Genomic DNA, 25,009 nt, shown 5'->3' with positions numbered 1-25,009 from the left:
AGCTCCGCCTCCCGGGTTCACGCCATTCTCCTGCCTCAGCCTCCCGAGTAGCTGGGACTACAGGCGCCCGCCACCTCGCCCGGCTGGGTTTTTGTATTTTTTAGTAGAGACGGGGTTTCACCATATTAGCCAGGATGGTCTCGATCTCCTGACCTCGTGATCCGCCCGTCTCGGCCTCCCAAAGTTGTTCTACTATTTTTGTAATTGGGGCAAAGTGAGATGTTCAACTAGTCTAAGAATGCTTAATATATCCCATAAACTGTCAGAATCAAATAATTTTATTGATTCTTCTGCCAAACATAACTGATTTCCATCTACAATATTTTTTAAAGTAAGAAACAGTAAGTCAACTGAACAAAGAGCTGGGCCTTTGGGTTCTGGAACATGATTACACACTGACTGAGAATGCAGGACCTCAGAGTGGGGTCTAGTCAGGCTGGCCACAGCAGGGCATGAACCTGCCTCAGTGGGCCTTCTCCAAGAACCTGACACATTGCTGGTACACCGTCTCAAAGTCAGAGTCATTCCCATAATAGGGATCTTCAATAATAAGTTGTTTTTGTGGATCATAGCTCCCAAGTAGTTCAATTTTAGCTTTGCAGGTTTTAACTTGATTACTTTTTCTATTCAAATCTCTCAGATTGCTTTCATCCATACATAGTATATAATCAAACGTGGCAAAATCTTCTTTGGTAATCTGCTGGGCAACGTGGCTCATGGGAACGCCGTGCCTCTTCATGCAGTTCTGCCCTCGGTAGTCAGGGGCGTTCCCTATCTCATACCCGGATGTCGCCGCGCTGTCTACCCTCCAATTCTCTGAGATGTTTTGATCAGTTACAAGTTTCCTGAAAACTGCTTCTGCAATGGGTGATCGACAAATGTTACCCAGACACACAAACAGCACGGACTTGGTAGCCTGTTCCATCTTTCCGCGCGCAAAAGCGCCAACCTAAATCTATCATTTTAAAGTTTCAGTTTTTTTTTTTTTTTTGAGGCGGAGTCTCGCTCTGTCGCCCAGGATGGAGTGCAGTGGCGCGATCTCTCTGCTCACTGCAAGCTCCGCCTCCCGGGTTCACGCCATTCACCTGTCTCAGCCTCCGGAGTAGCTGGGACTACGGGTGCCCGTCACCACGCCGGGCCAATTTTTTTGTATTTTTAGTAGAGACGGGGTTTCACTGTGTTGGGCAGAATGGTCTCGATCTTCTGACCTCGTGATCCGCCCGCCTCGGACTCCCGAAGTGCTGGGATTACAGGCGTGAGCCACCGCGCCCGGCCTAAAGTTTCATCATTTTCTATGTGTAATGTGTCTTGAATTTGTTTCTTTCCATTCCTCTCATGTAATATGTTTCGTATATTTGTCCCAGTCCCCCTATGTCCAATGTTCCTACTTCAATTTGGATTACTGTATTAAATGTATATCTGGTTTTCACTGCTCATCTCTGCCCTCATCCAGCTTTAATTCTGATCCTAAATGATTCTTCCTAAAATATTCTTGATATCATGAAAGTATCATTTGAATTTATGTCTGACCTTTAAATGTTCTCATTCATAATTGATGGTGATTTTACTTATTTCGTCTTATTTTCTAGAATTTCTGGTGGGCTATCTACTCTAAGTTTGTTCCTTCACTATCCCACACCTGTCGTGTTCTTTGCCAGTGTCTGTCTTTTCTCAGGTTGTATCCCTTAACTACTCACTTCTAAACCTCTGTCCAGAGATTCCTCTTCATGCATCAAATTCCTGACTATTCTTGGAGAGCCGTTACATGTCATTGTTTCCCTCAGGCCCTTCTTAAGCTATTATAGTCATAATAATTTTGTCTCATAATCTCTATAGCCTATTTTGACTATACCATAATTTTTAATACTTGATTTTTTAGTAAGATATAACTACAAAACAATGCCTATTCCATGACACTGCGCATCAATCTCGTTCTAGTCAAATGTTATACTTTTAGAGTGTTTTGTTGCAGTCACGGCCACAATTTATGCAAGCCTCCTTGTATCCATGAACTTGCCTAGATCCTCCTATAATGACTCTTGACTATTTGACATAATTTGGCCAAAGAAACAACAATCAAATGTGATACCAAAAAACCTGAAAAAGTATTATGCACTGGGGCTTGCCTTCTCTTGCTTCTTGTGAGAACCCTAAGACATTTAAATGGAAAAACTGATGAAAACATGTAGCCCGGGTCATCTCTGTCTCCCAGTTCAGGGCCAATACTAACCAAGAGCCAGCATCAATTGCCAGACGTGAGTGGGGTTGTTCTAGAAGCACTAACCCACAGCCAACCGAACCAGCAGATGCAGCTGAATGTCTGAGCCCAGGAAAGACCAGCAGAACTGGCCAAGTGACATTGCCAGCTGGCATTGCTAACTCATAGAATTGCTAGCTAGAAAAATAAATGTTGTCTGAAGTCCTAAGTTTAAGAGTGGCTTATTTTGCAGCAAAATATAACTAATGTAACGGTTATTTATTAACCGGTTTTTGTTGGGGTATTAGATCTGCTTCAGCTTCTATACTGTGTGAAATTTGAGGATAAGAACTGTGACATCTTTTCTAAAATTTCAGGATTTTAGACAGTGCTAGGTTCACAATTGACGTCTGATAAATTATGTATCAAATTGGTATTTGATAAATAATAATTTTAATATTGTTTTCTTGGTACCATGAGGATTAGATTAACAATCTTTACACATAATATCACCTGAATTTTCTTTTCTTTTTTTTCTTTTCTCCCTTCCCTTCCCTTCCCTTCCTTCTTTCTTTCTTTTCTTTTCTTTTCTTTTCTTTTCTTTTCTTTCTTTTCTTTCTTTCTTTTCTTTTCTTTTCTTTTCTTTCTTTTTTTCTTTTTTTTTAAGACAGGGTCTCACTCTATTGCCTAGGCTGGAGTGTAGTGGCATGATCTCAGCTCACTGTAATCTCCACCTCCCGAGCTCAAGCGATTCTGCCACCTCAGCCTCCTGAGTAGCTGGGATCACAGGCACACACCACCACACCTGGCTAGTTATTTTTATTTTTATTTGTAGAGATGGGGTTTCACTGTGTTGCCCAGAGTGGTCTCAAACTCCTAAGCCTAAGTTAATCTGGTCACCTTGACCTCCCAAAGTGCTGGGATTACAGGTGTGAGCCACCGTGGCTGGCCATCACCTGCGTTTTCTAATTTTAGATAAGATAAATATTTTTGAAGAGGGCAAAGGACATGAACAGGTACTTTTCAAAAGAAAACATACATGCGGCCAACAAGCATATGAAAAAAAGCTCAGTATCACTGATCATTAGGGAATTGCAAATCAAAACCACAATGAGATGCCTGCTCACACCAGTCAGGATGGCTATTACTAAAAAGTCAAAACAAAATAACAGATGCTGGCAAAGTTGCAGAGAAAAGGAGATGCTTATACACTATTGGTGGAAGTGTAGATTAGTTCAATCATTGTAGGAAGCAGTGTGGCAATTCCTCAAAGAACTAAAAACAGAACTACCATTCAACCCAGCAATCTCATTACTGGGTATGTACCCAAACGATATTAATTGTTCCACCATAAAGACGCATGCACACGTATGTTCATTGCAACACTATTCACAATAGAAAAGACATTGAATCAATCTAAATGCCCATCAATGGCAGATTTGATGATGAAAATGTGGTACATAATACACCATGGAATACTATGCAGCCATAAAAAAGAACAAGATCATGTCCTTTGTAGGAACATGGATGGAGCTGGAGGACATTATCTTTAACAAACTAATGCAGGAACAGAAAACCAAATACCACATGTTCTCACTTAAAAGTGGTAGCTAAAAGATGAGAACACATGGACACAAAGAGGGAAACAACAGACACCTAGGCCTACTTGAGGATGAAGGGTTGGAGGAGGGAGAGGAGCAGAAAAAATAATTATTGGGTACTAGACTTAGTATATGATGAAGTAATCTGTACAATAAACTCCCATGACACGAGTTTGACTATCTAACAAACCTGTACATGTACCTCTGAACCTAAAATATTAAAAAAGAAAAGCCAAAAACAAAAAAAGATAATTTTTTTTCTTTAAAAAGATATAGAATTTATGACATGCATATCCTGGATTGGACCTCCAATTTTTAAGAAGTTGGCATAAAGAACAATACTGAGACAATTGGCAAGATCTGAATGTGGGATGCGTATTAGATAATAGTAATTCATTGGTGTCAAATTTCTTGAATTTTGTAATTATACCATTATGATGTGAAAGAAAGATTCAAGAAGATACCATACTAAATTTACTACTACTAAGTGCATATATATGTACATATACATACATATATATATGGAGAGAGGAAAGAGAAAGAACAGTTATAATGAAATATTAAGAATTTGGTGAATCTTGGCCGGGCGCGGTGGCTCAAGCCTGTAATCCCAGCACTTTGGGAGGCCGAGACGGGCGGATCAAGAGGTCAGGAGATCGAGACCATCCTGGCTAACACGGTGAAACCCCGTCTCTACTAAAAATACAAAAACTAGCCGGGCGAGGTGGCGGGCGCCTGTAGTCCCAGCTACTCGGGAGGCTGAGGCAGGAGAATGGCGGAAACCCGGGAGGCGGAGCTTGCAGTGAGCTGAGATCTGGCCACTGCACTCCAGTCCGGGCGACAGAGCGAGACTCCGCCTCAAAAAAAAAAAAAAAAAAAAAAAGAATTTGGTGAATCTTAAGTAAAAGGTAAAAGATGAATTGTGCTATTCTTGTACCTTCTCAGTGTTATTTGGAATTTTTATTTAAAAGAAAAAGAAAAAAAAAACGTTAAGAGTCACTACTCACCAAGTAATTTAAGCATTTCATTTATAAAAGATCTAGGTCACTGTTGTTCAAAACGAAAGGTCTATTGGACACCAAGAATGAGTTGCCAGTTACTCCATCAACTCCACTGTCATCATTCTTTAACTGAAAGCATTTACTCTTCAGTTCACTGTGGAGTGTTAGGGAGGAAAAAGCAAGGGAAGTGTTCACTGAGTGCTGTAGACTGAGTGGCCAGCAATCAATGTGGGAATCTTTAGGCTTATCAGATTTTCTAACACATGAAACATTTACAAGTAGATTCTAAGAATAAGTGATTTCCAATATTATTCTTAGAAATAATGTAGTGTTAGGCCACGTGCAGCGGCTCACCCCTGTAATCTCACCGCGTTGGGAGGCCGAGGTGGGCAGATCACTGGAGTTCAGGAATCTGAGACCAGTTTGGGCAACATGGCAAAACCCCGTCTCTGCAAAATATACAAAATGTAGCTGGGCCTTGTGGCGCGTGCCCGTGGGGCTGAGGTGGGAGGATCTTGTGGTGAGCCGAGATTGAGCCACTGCACTCCAGCATGGATGACAGAATGAGACTCTGTCTCAAAAAATAGTGCAGTATTGACCTACTATTCTGCTCTAAAATGATGTCTCACTGCAGTGGAGAGCTATCTACTCGGCAATTAGTAAGTGATAAAAGATGAGGCAAATGGTGCTGCAATTTTTTTTCACCTGGGGTAGGAGACCCAAAATTTAAATTTAAACCATTCAGTGATCTCCTTTGTTACGAGCACTTTTCTCTGCTGACTGAGTTATGGGATCCTCTGGAATATAGCAGTGTCCTCACTTAAAACGTATCTGACATTCTCTGACTTCATTACTATTGTATTTGTGTACAAATAAGAAAACACCATTTTCTGTAAAAACTCTGGAATGCTACAGACTAATTTGAGATATTTACTATTTCAAGAGGAACATTTTCTTTTTTACAGGAACTTTAATTACAAGCTGTTAAAAATACTATTTTATTAAAATAGACAACGAAAACAAGCGAAACAATTTGAAATTAGGCAAATGCTCAGTTTCAAATGCCATAAGAGGATGAATGGTTATGTTAAGTGTTTTAGGCATTGATTTAAACATCTTTTTCAAAGTATTGATTCTAGCAGGAAGTACAGATTTAAAGGATGAATTAATTTTGTGTATTCTGTACTCAGAAATAGTAGTCTATTTCCAAATATTCTTAAATATAAAAATTGAATTAAAGGACAGAAATATTAAGCTTCACCACAGTTGACACAATTTGGGGGGAAAATGGATAAATGTATAGCCCAGTAATAAAATTATTGGTTAAATGAAGGTCAGGGAGAGAAAATTCTAGTTAAAATGGTACTTTCTTTAAAAGTATGCTATGCTTTCAGTTGCTGATGCAAAATATAGCCAGATCAGATAAAACCTTCCTGTTCCTTTTCTATCTACGCCTTGTGTTGAACGCAAAGGCAAACAAACAGCTTTGAAAGTGCTGTAATCATTACTCAGCATCAGTTATCAAAATCATAATCAGAACACACTTGCATGAAAACTCTCTTAACGTAGACAAGTCCAAAGTATGTAGCTCTGATAAGAATAAGCTATGATTAAGTATACAAAGAAAACTCTCTTAAGAAAAAAATAGTGTTTCCCATTTTGATTTAAAAAATATTTACCCTGTAACTGGAACTGGGGTAGAGGAGGAAAATGTTTCTCTTGAAATGCTCAAAAATTTAATTTCTTATATGATTTTGCAGTTTTCCCCCTTGTATAAATAAAAGAACTAAATTGCAATGCTTGTTATTTTAATGTAGATCTTACTCTTTCCAGCAGAGCCCAGGGGCCCACGCACTTAACTGTCCCTGGTTCAGTGTTATTCCTTAGCACTTCATCCAGTTGCTGGTTGGAAGTAATGAGGTATGTCCCGGTTTCTTCCTATTTATAGAACTGAGGCGATGACCAGAAATGACAGATGGGGCTTATGTTAGTTAGCGTTTAAATTCAACTCTGAAGCTCCAGGCCAAGAATGAGGAGTGGGCTCTTTATTAACTTTCCTATTTCCTTTGTTAACCCGTTTCTATTAATCGACTATATATGTACTTAAAACTGGCAAAGGCAAATTATCTTCTCTTACATACTAAATAAGAACTTCTAAATAATTGCAAAACTCGAAATAAGTGAAGTTTATTATCTTCTTGTTGTTATTCAGGGAACTTCCCCTCTACCCTCGATGCAGCCTCAATCATTAACGATTTAATTTTAACATTTTACCATTACTTAAGAAGAAAGAGACTAGACATGGCAGTGCACACCTGTAATCCTAGCTACTTGGGAGGTTGAGATAGCGGGCTCAGGAGTTTGAGGTTATAGTGACTTATGATCACACCTGTGAATAGCACTGCCCTCCAGCCTGGGCAGCATAGCAAGAGCCATCTCTAAAATTTTGTTTTTTAGTTTTAACAAATAAAAAGAAAAGAAGAAAGAGTTAATTTATCATCCTGTCTAAATTTGTTCACCTATTACCAGGCTTAGAATGCCATCCTTTAAGTGAAAGAATATAGATTCTTTCATTTCAATTGATTATACGTTTTTAAAAGGTCATGCTGATCTCTGAATTTTACCATTCATTCATTCATTCATATAACAAATATTTATTATGTGCCATATGCTAGGCATTTACTAGAGAAGTTACAGTAAAAAAGACACAATCCTTACTCCTGTGCAGCATTTTATATCTTGTGTAGACTACAAACAAGTGTGTAGAGAGTTATAATAAACCCAGTACAGGAGTATGATCAGTTCTAGGATGACATTAAGTGCAAGGTGCTATGGAAGCATATACGAGAGACATACAATTCAATCTTTGGGCCCAGGAAACTTTCCAGTGAAAGTAATATATGAGCTAAGAGCTGAAGGATAAGTAGGAGTTAGAAGTTCAAGATCAGGAATGGAGGAGGGAAGAGGGGGCAAAAGAAAGGTGGAAAATATTTTGGTGAGAGACATGAGCATAAACAAGACCCCAAAGGTTAGAGAAAGCAAGACCCCAAAGGTTAGAGAAAACAAGACCCCAAAGGTTAGATGTGAGCCTAGAGACTGGGGTGGTGTGAGAAGAGATGAGGTTGGAGATGTCAAGTATTGAAGGCAATGCTCATCCTCACTAGGATTTGGAGCTTTACCCTGGGAACCATGAGGAGCCACTGCAGATTTTTAAGTAGGGAGTGGATGTATACAAATCACTCTTTCTGCCTTTGGAAATACATCAGAGAAGGGATATACTGATAGGTGTATAGCTAAGAAGCTGTGGCAATGATCCCAGAAAGAATGCTGGAGATTTAAATTGAGAGATTGAGAGAAGTTGACAGACTTGAGAGAGATTTGGAAAGTGAACTCTAAAAGACCAGGCAATTACTGGGGAAAGAGAGAGAGAGAAGAGTGAAAGATGATGCCGAAATTTCTTCCAGGCCAACTAGTGGATGGTGGCGAGATTTATTTTGTATACATGGATATGGCACACTGGAGAGAAATTCAGATTCCAGAAAAAGATCTGAAAGTCATCAGCATATAGATTGTAACTAAAATCCCGAGCATGAATAAAACCATCCAGAAGGCCGGACATGGTGGCTCAAGCCTGTAATCCCAGTACTTTGAGAGACCAAGGTGGGTGGATCACTTGAGGTCAGGAGTTCGAGACCAACCTGGCCAACAAGGTAAAACCTTATCTCTATTAAAAATACAAAAATTAGCCAGGCCTGGTGGTACACGCCTATAATCCCAGCTATTGGGGAGGCTTGTGCCCAGGGGGCAGAGGTTTCAGTGAGCCAAGATTGTGCCACTGCACTCCAGCCTGGGTGACAGACCAAGACTCCGTCTCAAAGCAAAACAAACAAACAATCCAGGAGGATGGGCAGAATGAAAAGAAGGCCTAAAACATAACCACAAAAGAGACCAACATTAAAATAACGAGTTGAATAAGATGATATAGTTTGAATCTGTGCCTCCACCCAAATCTCATGTTGAATTGTAATTTCTAGTGTTGGAGGTGGGACCCAGTGGGAAGTGATTGCATCATAGGGGTGAATTTTTCATGAATGCTTTAGCACCATTCTCTTGGTGCCATCCTCACAATAGAGAATGCCTTTTCAAGGGATCGGACTGCTTAAAAGTATGTGGTACCTTGCTATCTGTCTCTTGCTCCTGCTCCCACCATGTGAGACACTGGCTCCCCCTTCACCTTCTGCCATGATTGTAAGCATCCTGAGGCCTCCCCAGAAGCAGATACCAACGTTGTGCTTCCTGTACAGTCTGCAGAACCATGAGCCAATTAAGCCTCTTTTCTTATAAATTACCCAGTCTCAGGTATTTCTTTACAGCAGTGCAAGAATGGCCTAATACACAAGATGAACCTACAAAACAAACTGAGAGGGAATGTCTAAAGAGACATGAGGAAACTTAAGGTGCCAAGGAAGTCAATTGAAGCCAGTGTCACCAATCTTGATATCAGATGGGATTAAGTAATATGCACACCAAGGATTACCTTCATGCTTATTAATGGCCTAGGCCTTGAAGATATTGCTTCCCTAGACTTGCAGGGCATTCCCTTTCCCCTTGACCCCTACTTGAACATCTCTTATCTTCTTTCTTGCTAAACTTTCTGCAATACACATGTACTAACCTTACAATCTAAAAAATTAATTTTTTGAAAGTCAACAATTTCTTGCAAAATAATATGTGTTACAATGTTAGTTCAATAATAACCTTTAGTATTTTTGTTTAAATTTAGTATATATTCTCAAGAAGTCTTTGTTTAACAAATATCATTTTTGTAGCCGGGAGTGGTGGCTCACGCCTGTAATACCAGCACTTTGGGTGGCTGAGGCGGGCAGATCACGAGGTCAGGGGATTGAGACCATCCTGGCTAACACATGGTGAAACCCCGTCTCTACTAAAAAAAAAAAAAAAAAATTAGCCAGGCATGGTGGTAGGGGCCTGTAGTCCTAGCTACTCAGGAGGCTGAGGCGGGAGAATGGTGTGAACCTGGGAGGCGGAGCTTGTGGTGAGCTGACATCACACCACTGCACTCCAGCCTGGGCTACAGAGTGAGACTCCATCTCAAAAAATATTTATTTATTTATTTATTTATTTATTTATTTATTTATTTATTTGTGTGTATGTCTGTGATTTTAAGTTTTAAGGTATTTTTGTTTTCTCATTACTAAAATAAAAATTCTAGTAATACAGATTGCCTGCATTTTGAAATTTAAATATGTGAGGAACAATGAATGACTCTTCCTAGAAATAGGACAGAGTCTCACTTTGTCACCCAGGCTGGAATGCAGTGGCTCAATTTCGATCTTGGCATTCACTGCAACCTCTGCCTCCCAGGATCAAGCTCTCTGCCTCAGCCTCCTGCGTACCTGGGGATTACAGGTGTGCACCACTATGATCGACTAATTTTTATGTTTTTAGTAGAGATGGGGTTTCATCATGTTGGCCAGGCTGGTCTCGAACTCCTGACTTCACGTGGTCCACCCGCCTGAGCATACCGAAGTGCTGGGATTACGGTGTGAGCCACCACGCCCAGCCTACTCTTTCTACTTTCTTATATCATGTTCATCTTATTGTACCTAGAACTCACCAAGTGGAGTTTGTATTATCTTTCTGTAATTTTGTTATATTCTTCCAAAATTTCTGTTTTTTCTCTTGGAATAGGTTTTCTACAAAAGGTTTAAATTTTGAAGAAGAAACCAAGCTGTTAACTTCGATAGAGATATGTACAGATATGAGTTAGAAAAATATTCCATTACTTCCATTTAGATAAAATGTTTTAAATCAATACTAACTCATGGAAATGTAAACCTTTGTTTTGAAAATAAAAAGAGGACTCATGAGTTTTATTTTGTGAGCAAGCTTCCAAAAGAGAAATATAATTCAGTTTCTTGAAAAAATAAATCTGCTTAAAGGCATAATTCCCGGAAAACACCTGCATCTTCTTTGGTTCCAAGAATATGACTGATTAGACAAGAACTATTCTCTGCAAAAGCCATGATGTGTTGAGAAGGGTAATTGTGTTCATTTGCCAATACCGCACTGGATGATTGGGACAAGTTACCAGAGATGCAGAACAGACAGCAAGGGTTCAAACCAGGATAGAGTATCTTCTAATGAGGCTTAACTTTGAGGAACAAGAGGATCTTCATCAAAGAACATAATGCCTAGAACATGAGGAAACTTTATTTCTGTGCCTTCTATCCAAAATATTACATGTAATATTGCGTATGCTAGGTAAGATTACAGCAAGATGTCAGCTCCATCTTTTGTCATAGAAAACATTGTGGCTTGAATATTTTTATGAGTGATTTTACTTCACATGGCAGAATAATATCTGACAGATTCTGAAAATGGACTATAATATATCCAAAGTTATAATTATATGCCTCATGTTGTCCAAGTAATATGGAAAAACTAAACTTCAATAGCTGTTTTTATATTTTCTTCTCTCCAACTATAACCAAAATCAGAAATGAAAAATTGTAGATTTTAAATGATGTTAAATACTATTGTAAGTCCTAAATCTTTACTGTTTTAATACAGAAAACTTTGTTCAAAGCATGAATCCAAATAATATTTTGGAAAAATAACTTTCTTTATCAATTGTGTCTCAAAATACAAACACCATTTAATATATTTTCCCGACTAAATCTTAGTTAAAATATAGATAATATTTGGATATTTAGACATCTTAAGGGAATCTTTAAAAACCTAAGTGTAAGAATAAAGTTTATTTTTACTTAATTTTAAAATTTTTCCATAGGTTATTGGGATACAGGTGGTATTTGGTTACTTGAGTAAGTTCTTTAGTGGTGATTTGTGAAATTTTGGTACACCCATCACCCCAGCAGTATACACTCCACCCTATTTGTAGTCTCTTATCCCTCACCCCACTCCCACCCTTCCCCACAAGTCCCCAAAGTCCATTGTATCATTCTTATGTCTTTGCATCCTTATAGCTTAGCTCCCACATATCAATGAGAACATACGGTGGTTAGTTTTCCATTCCTGAGTTACTTAACTTAGAATAATAGTCTCTGACTGGGCATGTTGGCTCATGCCTGTAATCCCAGCACTTTGGGAGGCTGAGGTGGGTGGATCACCTGAGGTCAGAAGTTCAAGAACAGCCTGGCCAACATGGTGCAACCCCGTCTCTACAAAAGTACAAAACTTAGCTGGGCATGATGACGGGTGCCTGTAATCTCAGCTACTCAGGAGGCTGAGGTGGAAGAATCACTTGAACCTGGGAGGCAGAAGTTGCAGTGAGCTGAGATTGTGCCATTGCACTCCAGCCTGGGTGACAGAGCGAGACGCTCTCAAAAAATAAAAATAAAAATAAATAAAAAGAATAATAGTCTCCAATCTCACCCAGGTCACTGCAAATGCCATTTATTCATTCTTCTTATGGTTGAGTAGTGTTCCATCATATATATATATATATTGCAGTTTCTTTATCCACTGGTTGACTGATGGGCTTTTGGGTTGGTTCCATGATTTTGTAATTGCGAAGTATGCTGCTATAAACGTGTGTGTACAAGTATCTTTTTTTTGTATAATGACTTCTTTTCCTCTGGGTAGATACCCAGTAGTGGAGTGGGATTGTTGGATCAAATGGTGGTTCTACTTTCAGTTCTTCTACTGTTTTCCATAGTGGCTGTACTAGTTTACATTCCCAACATCAGTGTAGGAGTGCTCCCTGATCATCGCATCCACACCAACATCTACTATTTTAAAATTTTTTGATTATGGCCTTTCTTGCAGGAGTAAGTTGATATTTCATTGTGGTTTTGATAAGCATTTCCCTGATTATTAGTAATGTAGAGCATTTTTTCATATGTTTGTTGGGCCATCTGTATATCTTCTTTTGAGAATTGTCTATTCATATCCTTAGCCCATTTTTTGATGGGATTGTTTTTTTCTTACTATTTGTTTGAGTTTGTTGTAGATTCTGGATGCTAGTCCTTTGTGAGATGAATAGATAGTGAAGATTTTTCTCCCACTCTGTGGGTTGTCTGTTTACTCTGCTGACTGTTCCTTTTGCTGTGCAAGAGCTCTTTAGTTTAATTAAGTTCCAGCTATTTATCTTTGTTTTTATTGCATTTGCTTTTTGGTTCGGGGTCATAAAATCCTTGCCTATGCCAATGTCTAGAAGGGATTTTCCAATGTTATCTTCTAGAATTTGTATAGTTTCAGGTCTTAGATTTAAGTCCTTAATCCATCTTGAGCTGATTTTTGTATAAGGTGAGAGACGAGGATCCAGTTTCATTCTTCTACATGTGGCTAGCCAATTATCCCAGCACCATTTGTTGAAAAGGGTGTCCTTTCACCATTTTATATTTTTGTTTGCTTTGTTGAAGATCAGTTGGCTGTAAGCATTTGGGTTTATTTCTGGGTTCTCTATTCTGTTCCATTGGTGTGTGTGTCTGTTTTTATACTAGTACCATTCTGTTTTGGTGACTATGGCCTTACAGTATAGTTTGAAATCAGGTAGTGTGATGCCTCCAGACTTGTTCTTTTTGCTTAGTCTTGTTTGGCTATGTGGGCTTTTTTTTTTTTTTGGTTCCATATGAATTTTAGAATTGTTTCTTCTAGTTCTGTGAAGAATGATGGTGGTTCTTTGATGGGAATTGCATCAGATTTGTAGATTGCTTTTGGCAGTATGGTCATTCTTACACTATTGATTCTACCCATTCATGAGCATGGGATGTATTTCCATTTGTTTGTGTCATCTATGATTTCTTTCAGTAGTGTCTTGTAGATTTCCTTGTAGAGGTTTTTCACCTCCTTTGTTAGGTACATTACTAAGTATTTTTTTTTTTTTTTTTTTTTATTATACTTTAAGTTCTAGGGTACATGTGCATGACGTTTATATCATGTATAACTCCCCAATGCAATCCCTCCCTCCTCCCCCCTCCCCATGATAGGCCCCAGTGTGTGATGTTCCCCTTCCCCAGTCCAAGTGATCTCATTGTTCAGTTCCCACCTATGAGTGAGAACATGCGGTGTTGGTTTTCTCTTCTTGTGATACTTTGCTAAGAATGATGGTTTCCAGCTGCATCCATGTCCCTACAAAGGACGCAAACTCATCCTTTTGATGGCTGCATAGTATTCCATGGTGTATATGTGCCACATTTTCTTAATCCAGTCTGTCACAGATGGACATTTGGGTTGATTCCAAGTCTTTGCTATTGTGAATAGTGCCGCAATAAACATACGTGTGCATGTGTCTTTGTAGTAGAGTAATTTATAATCCTTTGGGTATATACCCAGTAGTGGGATGGCTGGGTCATATGGTACATCTAGTTCGAGATCCTTGAGGAATCGCCATACTCTTTTCCATAATGGTTGAACTAGTTTACAATCCCACCAACAGTGTAAAAGTGTTCCTATTTCTCCACATCCTCTCCAACACCTGTTGTTTCCTGACTTCTTAATGATTGCCATTCTAACTGGTGTGAGATGGTATCTCATTGTGGTTTTGATTTGCATTTCTCTGATGGCGAGTGATGATGAGCATTTTTTCATGTGTCTGTTGGCTGTATGGATGTCTTCTTTTGAGAAATGTCTGTTCATATCCTTTCCCCACTTTTTGATGGGGTTGTTTGTTTTTTTCTTGTATATTTGTTTGAGTTCTTTGTAGATTCTGGATATTAGCCCTTTGTCAGATGAGTAGGTTGCAAAAATTTTCTCCCATTCTGTAGGTTGCCTGTTCACTCTCATGGTAGTTTCTTTAGCTGTGCAAAAGCTCTTTAGTTTAATTAGATCCCATGTGTCAATTTTTGCTTTTGCTGCCATTGCTTTTGGTGTTTTAGACATGAAGTCCTTGCCCATGCCTATGTCCTGAATGGTACTACCTAGATTTTCTTCTAGGGTTTTTATGGTATTAGGTCTAACATTTAAGTCTCTAATCCATCTTGAATTAATTTTCGTATAAGGGGTAAGGAAAGGATCCAGTTTCAGCTTTCTACTTATGGCTAGCCAATTTTCCCAGCACCATTTATTAAATAGGGAATCCTTTCCCCATTTCTTGTTTCTCTCAGGTTTGTCAAAGATCAGATGGCTGTAGATGTGTGGTATTATTTCTGAGGACTCTGTTCTGTTCCATTGGTCTATATCTCTATTGTGGTACCAGTACCATGCTGTTTTGGTTACTGTAGCCTTGTAGTATAGTTTGAAGTCAGGTAGCGTGACGCCTCCAGCTTTGTCCTTTTGACTTAGGATTGTCTTGGCAATGCGGGCTCTTTTTTGGTTCCATATGAACTTTAAAGCCGTTTTTTCCAATTCTGTGAAGAAAGTCATTGGTAGCTTGATGGGGATGGCATTGAATCTGTAAATCACCTTGGGCAGTATGGCCATTTTCACGATATTGATTCTTCCTATCCATGAGCATGGTATGTTCTTCCATTTGTTTGTGTCCTCTTTCATTTCACTGAGCAGTGGTTTGTAGTTCTCCTTGAAGAGGTCCTTTACATCCCTTGTAAGCTGGATTCCTAGGTATTTTATTCTCTTTGAAGCAATTGTGAATGGAAGTTGATTCCTGATTTGGCTCTCTGCTTGTCTGTTACTGGTGTATAAGAATGCTTGTGATTTTTGCACATTAATTTTATATCCTGAGACTTTGCTGAAGTTGCTTATCAGCTTAAGGAGATTTTGGGCTGAGACAATGGGGTTTTCTAAATGTACAATCATGTCATCTGCAAACAGGGACAATTTGACTTCTTCTTTTCCTAACTGGATACCCTTGATTTCTTTCTCTTGCCTGATTGCCCTAGCCAGAACTTCCAACACTATGTTGAATAGGAGTGGTGAGAGAGGGCATCCCTGTCTTGTGCCAGTTTTCAAAGGAATTTTTCCAGTTTGTGCCCATTCAGTATGATATTAGCTGTGGGTTTGTCATAAATAGCTCTTATTATTTTGAGGTACGTTCCATCAATACCGAATTTATTGAGCGTTTTTAGCATAAAGGGCTGTTGAATTTTGTCAAAAGCCTTTTCTGCATCTATTGAGATAATCATGTGGTTCTTGTCTTTGGTTCTGTTTATATGCTGGATTACGTTTATTGATTTGCGAATGTTGAACCAGCCTTGCATCCCAGGGATGAAGCCCACTTGATCATGGTGGATAAGCTTTTTGATGTGCTGCTGAATCCGGTTTGCCAGTATTTTATTGAGGATTTTTGCATCGATGTTCATCAGGGATATTGGTCTAAAATTCTCTTTTTTTGTTGTGTCTCTGCCAGGCTTTGGTATCAGGATGATGTTGGCCTCATAAAATGAGTTAGGGAGGATTCCCTCTTTTTCTATTGATTGGAATAGTTTCAGAAGGAATGGTACCAGCTCCTCCTTGTACCTCTGGTAGAATTCAGCTGTGAATCCATCTGGTCCTGGACTTTTTTTGGTGGGTAGGCTATTAATTGTTGCCTCAATTTCAGAGCCTGCTATTGGTCTATTCAGGGATTCAACTTCTTCCTGGTTTAGTCTTGGGAGAGTGTAAGTGTCCAGGAAATTATCCATTTCTTCTAGATTTTCTAGTTGATTTGCATAGAGGCATTTATAGTATTCTCTGATGGTTGTTTGTATTTCTGTGGGGTCGGTGGTGATATCCCCTTTATCATTTTTTATTGCGTCTATTTGATTCCTCTCTCTTTTCTTCTTATTAGTCCAGCTAGTGGTCTGTCAATTTTGTTGATCTTTTCAAAAAACCAACTCCTGGATTCATTGATTTTTTGGAGTGTTTTTGTGTCTCTATCTCCTTCAGTTCTGCTCTGATCTTAGTTATTTCTTGCCTTCTGCTAGCTTTTGAATGTGTTTGCTCTTGCCTCTCTAGTTCTTTTAATTGTGATGTTAGAGTGTCAATTTTAGATCTTTCCTGCTTTCTCTTGTGGGCATTTAGTGCTATAAATTTCCCTCTACACACTGCTTTAAATGTGTCCCAGAGATTCTGGTATGTTGTATCTTTGTTCTCATTGGTTTCAAAGAACATCTTTATTTCTGCTTTCATTTCGTTATGTACCCAGTAGTCATTCAGGAGCAGGTTGTTCAGTTTCCATGTAGTTGAGCGGTTTTGATTGAGTTTCTTAGTCCTGAGTTCTAGTTTGATTGCACTGTGGTCTGAGAGACAGTTTGTTATAATTTCTGTTCTTGTACATTTGCTGAGGAGTGCTTTACTTCCAATTATGTGGTCAATTTTGGAATAAGTGTGATGTGGTGCTGAGAAGAATGTATATTCTGTTGATTTGGGGTGGAGAGTTCTATAGATGTCTATTAGGTCCGCTTGGTGCAGAGATGAGTTCAATTCCTGGATATCCTTGTTAACTTTCTGTCTCGTTGATCTGTCTAATGTTGACAGTGGAGTGTTGAAGTCTCCCATTATTATTGTATGGGAGTCTAAGTCTCTTTGTAGGTCTCTAAGGACTTGCTTTATGAATCTGGGTGCTCCTGTATTGGGTGCATATATATTTAGGAGAGTTAGCTCTTCCTGTTGAATTGATCCCTTTAGCATTTTGTAATGGCCTTCTTTGTCTCTTTTGATCTTTGATGGTTTGAAGTCTGTTTTATCAGAGACTAGGATTGCAACCCCTGCTTTTTATTGTTCTCCATTTGCTTGGTAGATCCTCCTCCATCCCTTTATTTTGAGCCTATGTATGTCTCTGCATGTGAGATGGGTCTCCTGAATACAGCAGACTGATGGGTCTTGACTCTTATCCAGTTTGCCAGTCTGTGTCTTTTAATTGGAGCATTTAGTCCATTTACATTTAAGGTTAATATTGTTATGTGTGAACTTGATCCTGTCATTATGATATTAACTGGTTATTTTGCTCATTAGTTGATGCAGTTTCTTCCTAGCCTCGATGGTCTTTACATTTTGGCATGTTTTTGCAATGGCTGGTACCGGTTGTTCCTTTCCATGTTTAGGGCTTCCTTCAGGGTCTCTTGTAAGGCAGGCCTGGTGGTGACAAAATCTCTAAGTATTTGCTTATCTGTAAAGGATTTTATTTCTCCTTCACTGATGAAGCTTAGTTTGGCTGGATATGAAATTCTGGGTTGAAAATTCTTTTCTTTAAGAACGTTGAATATTGGCCCCTACTCTCTCTGGCTTGTAGAGTTTCTGCCGAGAGGTCTGCTGTTATTCTGATGGGCTTCCCTTTGTGGGTAACCCGACCTTTCTCTCTGGCTGCCTTAAGATTTTTTCCTTCATTTCAACTTTGGTGAATCTGGCAATTATGTGTCTTGGAGTTGCTCTTCTGGAGGAGTATCTTTGTGGCGTTCTCTGTATTTCCTGAATTTGAATGTTGGCCTGCCCTACTAGGTTGGGGAAGTTCTCCTGGATGATATCCTGAAGAGTGTTTTCCAACTTGGTTCCATTTTCCCCCTCACTTTCAGGCACCCCAATCAGACGTAGATTTGGTCTTTTTACATAATCCATACTTCTTGCAGGCTTTGTTCATTTCTTTTTCTTCTTTTTTCTTTTGGTTTCTCTTCTCGCTTCATTTCATTCATTTGATCCTCAATCGCTGATACTCTTTCTTCCAGTTGATCAAGTCGGTTACTGAAGCTTGTGCATTTGTCACATATTTCTCGTGTCATGGTTTTCATCTCTGTCATTTCGTTTATGATCTTCTCTGCATTAATTAGTCTAGCTGTCAATTCTTCCACTTTTTTTTCAAGATTTTTAGTTTCTTTGCGCTGGGTACGTAATTCCTCCTTTAGCTCTGAGAGGTTTGATGGACTGAAGCCTTCTTCTCTCATCTCGTCAAAGTCATTCTCTGACCAGCTTTGATCCGTTGCTGGCGATGGGCTGCGCTCCTTTGCAGGGGGAGATGCGCTCTTATTTTTTGAATTTCCAGCTTTCTGCCCTGCTTCTTCCCCATCTTTGTGGTTTTATCTGTCTCTGGTCTTTGATGATGGTGACGTACTGATGGGGTTTTGGTATAGGTGTCCTTCCTGTTTGATAGTTTTCCGTCTGACAGTCAGAAGGACTGTCTGTTGGTCTGTTGGAGATTGCTTGAGGTCCACTCCAGACCCTGTTTGCCTGGGTATCAGCAGCAGAGGTTGCCGAAGATAGAATATTGCTGAACAGCGAGTGTACCTGTCTGATTCTTTCTTTGGAAGTTTCCTCTCAGGGGTGACTCCACCCTGTGAGGTGTGGGGTGTCAGACTGCCCCTAGTGGGGGATGTCTCCCAGCTAGGCTACTCAGGGGTCAGGGACCCACCTGAGCAGGCAGTCTGTCCGTTCTCGGATCTCAACCTCCGCGTTAGGAGATCCACGGCTCTCCCCAAAGCTGTCAGACAGAGTCGTTCGCCTCTGCACCGCCCCCGCTGCTTCCCTATTGGACCTCAGCTGTGGGCTGTCCCCAGAGGTGGAGTCTACAGAGACAGGCAGGTTTCCTTGAGCTGCTGTGAGCTCCACCCAGTTCGAGCTTCCCAGCGACTTTGCTTACCTACTTAAGCCTCAGCAATGGCGGGCGCCCCTCCCCCAGCCTCGCTGCTGCCTTGCGGATAGATAGCCGCAGACGGCTGTGTTAGCAGTGAGGGAGGCTCCGTGGGCGTGGGACCCTCCCGGCCAGGTGTGGGATATATTCTCCTGGTGTGCCTGTTTCCTTAAAGCACAGTATTGGGGTGGGAGTTATCCGATTTTCCAGGTGTTGTGTGTCTCAGTCCCCCTGGCTAGGAAAACGGATTTCCTTCCCCCTTGCGCTTCCAGGTGAGGCGATGCCTCGCCCTGCTTCAGCTCACGCTGGTCAGGCTGCAGCAGCTGACCAGCACCGATTGTCCGGCACTCCCTAGAGAGATGACCCCAGTACCTCAGTGGAAAATGCAGAAATCACCGGTCTTCTGTGTAGCTCGCGCTGGGAGTTGGAGACTGGAGCTGTTCCTATTCGCGTATTTTTTTTTCTTTCAGCTATTGTAAAAGGGATTGAGTTCTTGATTTGACACTCCACTTGGTTGCTGTTAATTTGATAGATTTTCCTTTATAGGTTACCTGGTGCTTTTGTGTCACAGCTCCTAAGATTCTTTCCTTTGTCTTAACTTTAGATAACATGATAATGTGCCTAGGTGATGGTCTTTTTGTGATGAATTTCCCAGATATTCTTTGTGCTTCTTGTATTTGGATGTCTAGGTCTCTAGCAAGGCCAGGGAAATTTTCCTCAATTATTCCCCCAAATATGTTTTCCAGACTTTTATATTTCTCTTCTTCCTCAGGAATGCTAATTATTCTTAGGTTTGGTTGTTTAACATAATCCCAGATTCCTTGGAGGGTTTGTTCATATTTTCTTATTCGTTTTCCTTTGTGTTTGTTGGATTGGCTTAATTCAAAGACCTTGTTTTGAAAGACTTTGTCAAATGTAAATATTGATTTATATTTATTTTGATACCAATCACAAACAACAGCTCTGAATTTCTTTCTTCTATTTGTTCAATTCTATTGCTGAGACTTCTAGAGCATTTTGCATTTCTTTAAGTGTGTCCAATGTTTCCTGAAGTTTTTATTGTTTCTTCTTCTTTTTTTTATTGTTTTTCCTTTTTTGAGATGGAGTCTTGCTCTGTCGCCCAGGCTGGAGTGCACTGCAACCTCGACCTCCTGGGTTCAAGTGATTCTCCTGCCTCAGCTTCCTGAGTAGCTGGGAGTACAACCGTGCGCCACAACACCTGGCTAATTTTTGTATCCTTGGTAGAGACTGGGTTTTGTCATGTTGGCCAGGCTGTTCTCAAATCCCTGACCTCAGGTGATTCACCCACCTCGGCCTCCCAAAGTGTTAGGATTGCAGGAATGAGCCACTGCATCCAGGCTGTTTTTCTTTATGCTATCTATTTCCTTGACTATTTCTCCCTTTGCTTCTTGTATTGTTTTTCGAATTTCCTTGCACTGGGCTTCGCCTTTCTCTGGTGCCTCCCTAATTAGTTTAATAACTAACTTCTTGAATTCTTTTTCAAGTAAATCGGTTATTTCTTCTTGGTTTGGATCCATTGCTGGTGAACTAGTGTGATTTTTGAGGGGTGTTAAAGAACCTTGTTTTGTCGTATTACCAGGGTTGGTTTCCTGGTTCCTTCTCGTTTGGATAGGCTCTGTCAGAGGGAAGGTATAGGGCTGAAGGCTATTGCTTAGATTCTTTTGTCCCATGGGGTGTTCCCTCCCTTGATGTGGTACTCTCCTCCTTTTCCTATGGATTTGGCCTCCTGTAAGCCAAGCTGCAGTGATTTTTATCTCTCTTCTTGGTCTAGCCACCCAGCGAGTCTTCCTGGCTCCAGGCTGGTACTAGTGGTTGTTTGCACAGAGTCCTGTGACGTGAACCGTCTCTCAGCTGTGGATACCAGCACTGTATTTGGCATGTCTCCTGGGTCCTGCAGGAGAAGTCCACTTCCTTCAGAGGGTCTGTGGGTTTTCTCGGGATTCCTGTTTTTTTTCTTGCAGTCATTCTGGAGCTAAAGTTCTCAATGCGAGCATCTGCATGCTGCTCTGTCTGTCTGAGTCAGAGCTGCAATCTAGTCCTGCCTCCCATCTGCCATGATCATCCTGAAGTTTTTTTAAATAAAAAAAATGATTATTTCCTTTACTTTTAAAAATAGAGATGAAGTTTCACCATGTTGCTCAGACTGGTCTTGAACTCATGAGCTCAAGCAATCTGCCCACCTTGGCCTCCTAAAGTGCTAGGATTACAGGCGTGAGCCACTGCTCCAGGCCAAGAATGAAAGTTTTTAGTGCCTCATAATGAAGACTTGGAGCTAATAACACTAAAGAAAACTATAACCATAACAACATGGTCCAAAGAGCTGCAAGTGAGGGTGTCTGATATTGATTTATATTTATTTTGCTACCAATCACAAACCACAGGACTGAATAACTAATGTAATGTCCCAAACAAAAGCATTTTATGGTTTTATGACGATTAAGCTTTGGATGTCGTGCAGCCACATGGTTATAATATACTTTCATTAAATATACATATATATTTAATGACATATATAATATATTATATATATAATGTTAGTGAGAATGACAGGCAAACTATAAATGATTAGAATTTCCAAATCATAGCTGTTCCATAAATATTTGTGGAAGAAATGAAGGTTCTAAGCATGTATGTCTGGAGATGAAAAGAAAAAAAATTAAAACAATTCTAGCATTGTAGGTATGTGTATATTTTCTTTACTTGATTTCTTTTCTCATTGCATTTTTAGGTTGTTAATTACCATGAATTCATACTTATTCATATTTAATCTTTTCTGCTAGTGAAACAGCTTGTTAATGCTCTAAACACATAAATTTTAGAAAATGCTTGTTAGCATTGCTCTTCCTCCAAGTGCCTTACATTTATGTTCCATGTTACAGTTTGCAAATTATGTTTTGCCCTTTGATTTGAACAATTCTATTGATACAAGCAGGTGATGTTAGTTCTATTTTACAATAAGGAGACAGAGTCAGAAATGTTAAATGACCTATCTAATCTTATATAACTAGAGATAAACTTTTAAGTTTCTGACTCTCAATTTTTTTTCTAATAACAATGTAAAGCAGCATTTCTATAAATTCAATTGTGGTGATATTTCTATATATTTCTGTATGATTTTCTAAGTATTCACAATTGAGCATACTGTAGATAAAAACCGTAGAATTTTATATTTTGTGACTTTTATGTAATTGGAAAATAGCAGGAATATTTATGCAAGGTTTTTCTTAAGTCAGGAATAAAATGTCTTTAGCCAAGGCATTTCCTTAAAAATTAAAGTTTATTTATTTACTGTGTTGAGCACTTCCTTACTATGTGCAAGATGGTATGCTAAGATGTAGACACACACACACACACATACACACACGAATGTATCACACAATCCCTCTGTTCTCTTACCTCAAAAGCTAGTCTGTTACCACAACAAGAAAAGGCAGGTGGATGGGTTCCAAAGTGAGCATCCGAGGAACCTGATTTAGAAAGAGGTTCTGAAAAGGAGATCTAGTAAGCAATCAACAACATTAGACAATTCAGGTTGAGGTGACACACATGTGGGAGAGCATAGTGACAGAGGATTTCCAATGTATGGGAGTGTCGTGGTGGAGAGTCAGCATTAGGCGATACTCACACGGGTCCCGGCAGGCACCGACTAGTGAGGACTGAAGTGAGATCATGCACCCAGCACAATCTGACTTTGTACAGCACTCATGAAATGTTAGTCTTGTTCTTTTCAATTTAATGGGAAGAACAATGCACATTACACATAATGTCATTGAAAATTATGAGATGAAAATATCTTGGGTAATATTTTAAGAACTAAACTATAGAAATCCAAAGAGATCGTTCTTAGCCAGAGTGATTAAGGAAAGCCTCATGGAAGATGAAGTGACTTCTATGCAAGTCAATTCACTTCCAGTTCAAGTTTCTCTTTGGCAAAATGAAATATTGCGATCATGTGGGGCCTAAAGGCAGAGAGGGATATCAGGTTTTGTACTGGAATCGATAATAACAACAAATGTGGTCCAGGAATCACTGAGTCTGTAAATTCAATGGGTACTTTGGAAAATTTTCATGTCTAAAGCAATTAATTTTATGTCAACCTCAAATACAATTCCTAAATAAACAAACGAAAATATATGGATCAACCAAAGTTTGCCAGTAGGTGCTTAGATACCTTTTATAAAATAGGAGTCAAAGTAAAATAAATACCTAAGAGTAATTATGCTTGATAATATATAATTTTAAACCAAGAGTACTGTATTACCCTATGCTGCCCACTTTTTTTGTACAGCCTACCCAAACATTATTTACCTCTATTTTAAGAAGAGTTTGATGAGTTTTGGCAACTATATACTCATGTAACTACTGATACAATAAAAATTTAGAATATTTCCTTTACACCCAAGAGTTCCCTGTCCCCACTCTCAGACCCGAGCAAATATGGATTGACTTTCTGTCCACTGGAGGTTTACCTTTTCTAGAATTTCATATAAATGGAATCATATGGTGTGTACTTCTTTTGGTCTGGGTTTTTTTCCTCAGCATAAAGTTTCCGAGATTCATCCATGTTGTTGTGTATGACAGTAGTTTGTTCTTTCTTATTGCTGGGTAGTAACTTATTATATAATGTACCATAATTTTTGTTCTTCCATTTGGCAGTTGATGAATACATTTAGGTTATTTCCCTTTTTTGGATATTGTTGATGATGCTGCTATGAACATTCATGTAGAAGTTTTTGGGTGGACCTGTTTTCATTTCTCTTGGGTAGATGCCTAGGAGTGGAATTTCTCGGTTGCATTGCAAATGTTATGTTTAACTTTCAAAAAATCTGCCAAACTGGTTTCCAAATTGACTGTTACCATTTTGCATTCTCATCAGCACTGTATTAGGGTTCCAGTTGTTTCACTTCCTTACCAACACTTCATAGTCTTTTGAAGTATAATCATTGTAGCGGGTGTTTGTAGTTTAAATGTGCATTTCTTTAGTGACTAATGATGTTGATAACCTTTTCTAGCGCTTTGTGGACATTTGTATTTTCTTTTGTGAAATGCCTATTCTGATTAACTACCCATTTAAAAAAATGAGTTGTTTGTCCTGTTATTGAGTTATTAAAGTTCTTTATATATTCTGAGCACAAATTCTTTGCTAAATATATATTATGCAAATATTTCCCCTCGGTCTGTGGTTTGCCTTTTCATCTCTGAACAATCTTTCAGAAGTGACTAGAAGTATTTACATTTTATGAAATACGATTTTCTTTTTTTGGTTGTTTGTCTCTGTGTGTGTGTCGTGGGGGTGGTGTGTGTGTGTGAGGGTTGGGTGTCTGCGCATCTTAACAAATCTTTGCCTAACCTCAGGGTTTTCTCCCAAAATTGTTGTGGTTTAGTTTTTTGAATTAATTAATTTTTTGAGTTAATTTTTTAATAGAATGTTAGGTAAAGGTCGAGGTTTATTTTTTTTCCATGCTGATATCCTGTTGTTAATATTTGTTGAAAAGATTTGTTTTCCTATCGAAATCCTTGGCATCTTTATCAAAAATCAATTGACCACTTTCTTCACTTTCAAAATTGTCTTGGATTTTCTAGATATTTTGCTTTTTCATCTAGATTTTAGAATCACCTTGTACATTTCTCCAAAACAGCCTGTTGAGATTTTGGTTGGAAGTGTTGGAACTATAGATCAATCTGGAGATGATACTTGCTAGTTTTA

General features: G+C 39.2%; 1 long non-coding RNA gene across 1 annotated transcript; it reads right to left on the bottom strand.

Moving 5' to 3' along the window:
- Positions 1-486: 486 nt before the first annotated feature.
- On the bottom strand, positions 487-17,275 carry LOC117085687. The gene is made up of 3 exons (XR_004438052.1): positions 17,265-17,275; positions 16,557-16,558; positions 487-700 (listed from the first exon to the last, which is right to left on the bottom strand). It is a non-coding gene; the product is annotated as an uncharacterized LOC117085687 (long non-coding RNA).
- Between the last annotated feature and the right edge of the window lie 7,734 nt (positions 17,276-25,009).

Source organism: Trachypithecus francoisi, unplaced genomic scaffold, assembly GCF_009764315.1.
Source record: "Trachypithecus francoisi isolate TF-2019V2 unplaced genomic scaffold, Tfra_2.0 Lachesis_group1, whole genome shotgun sequence".
Classification (NCBI taxonomy): domain Eukaryota; kingdom Metazoa; phylum Chordata; class Mammalia; order Primates; family Cercopithecidae; genus Trachypithecus; species Trachypithecus francoisi.
The sequence above is the reverse complement of the archived record's forward strand: the minus strand, read 5'-3'. Positions and strand labels throughout refer to the sequence as shown.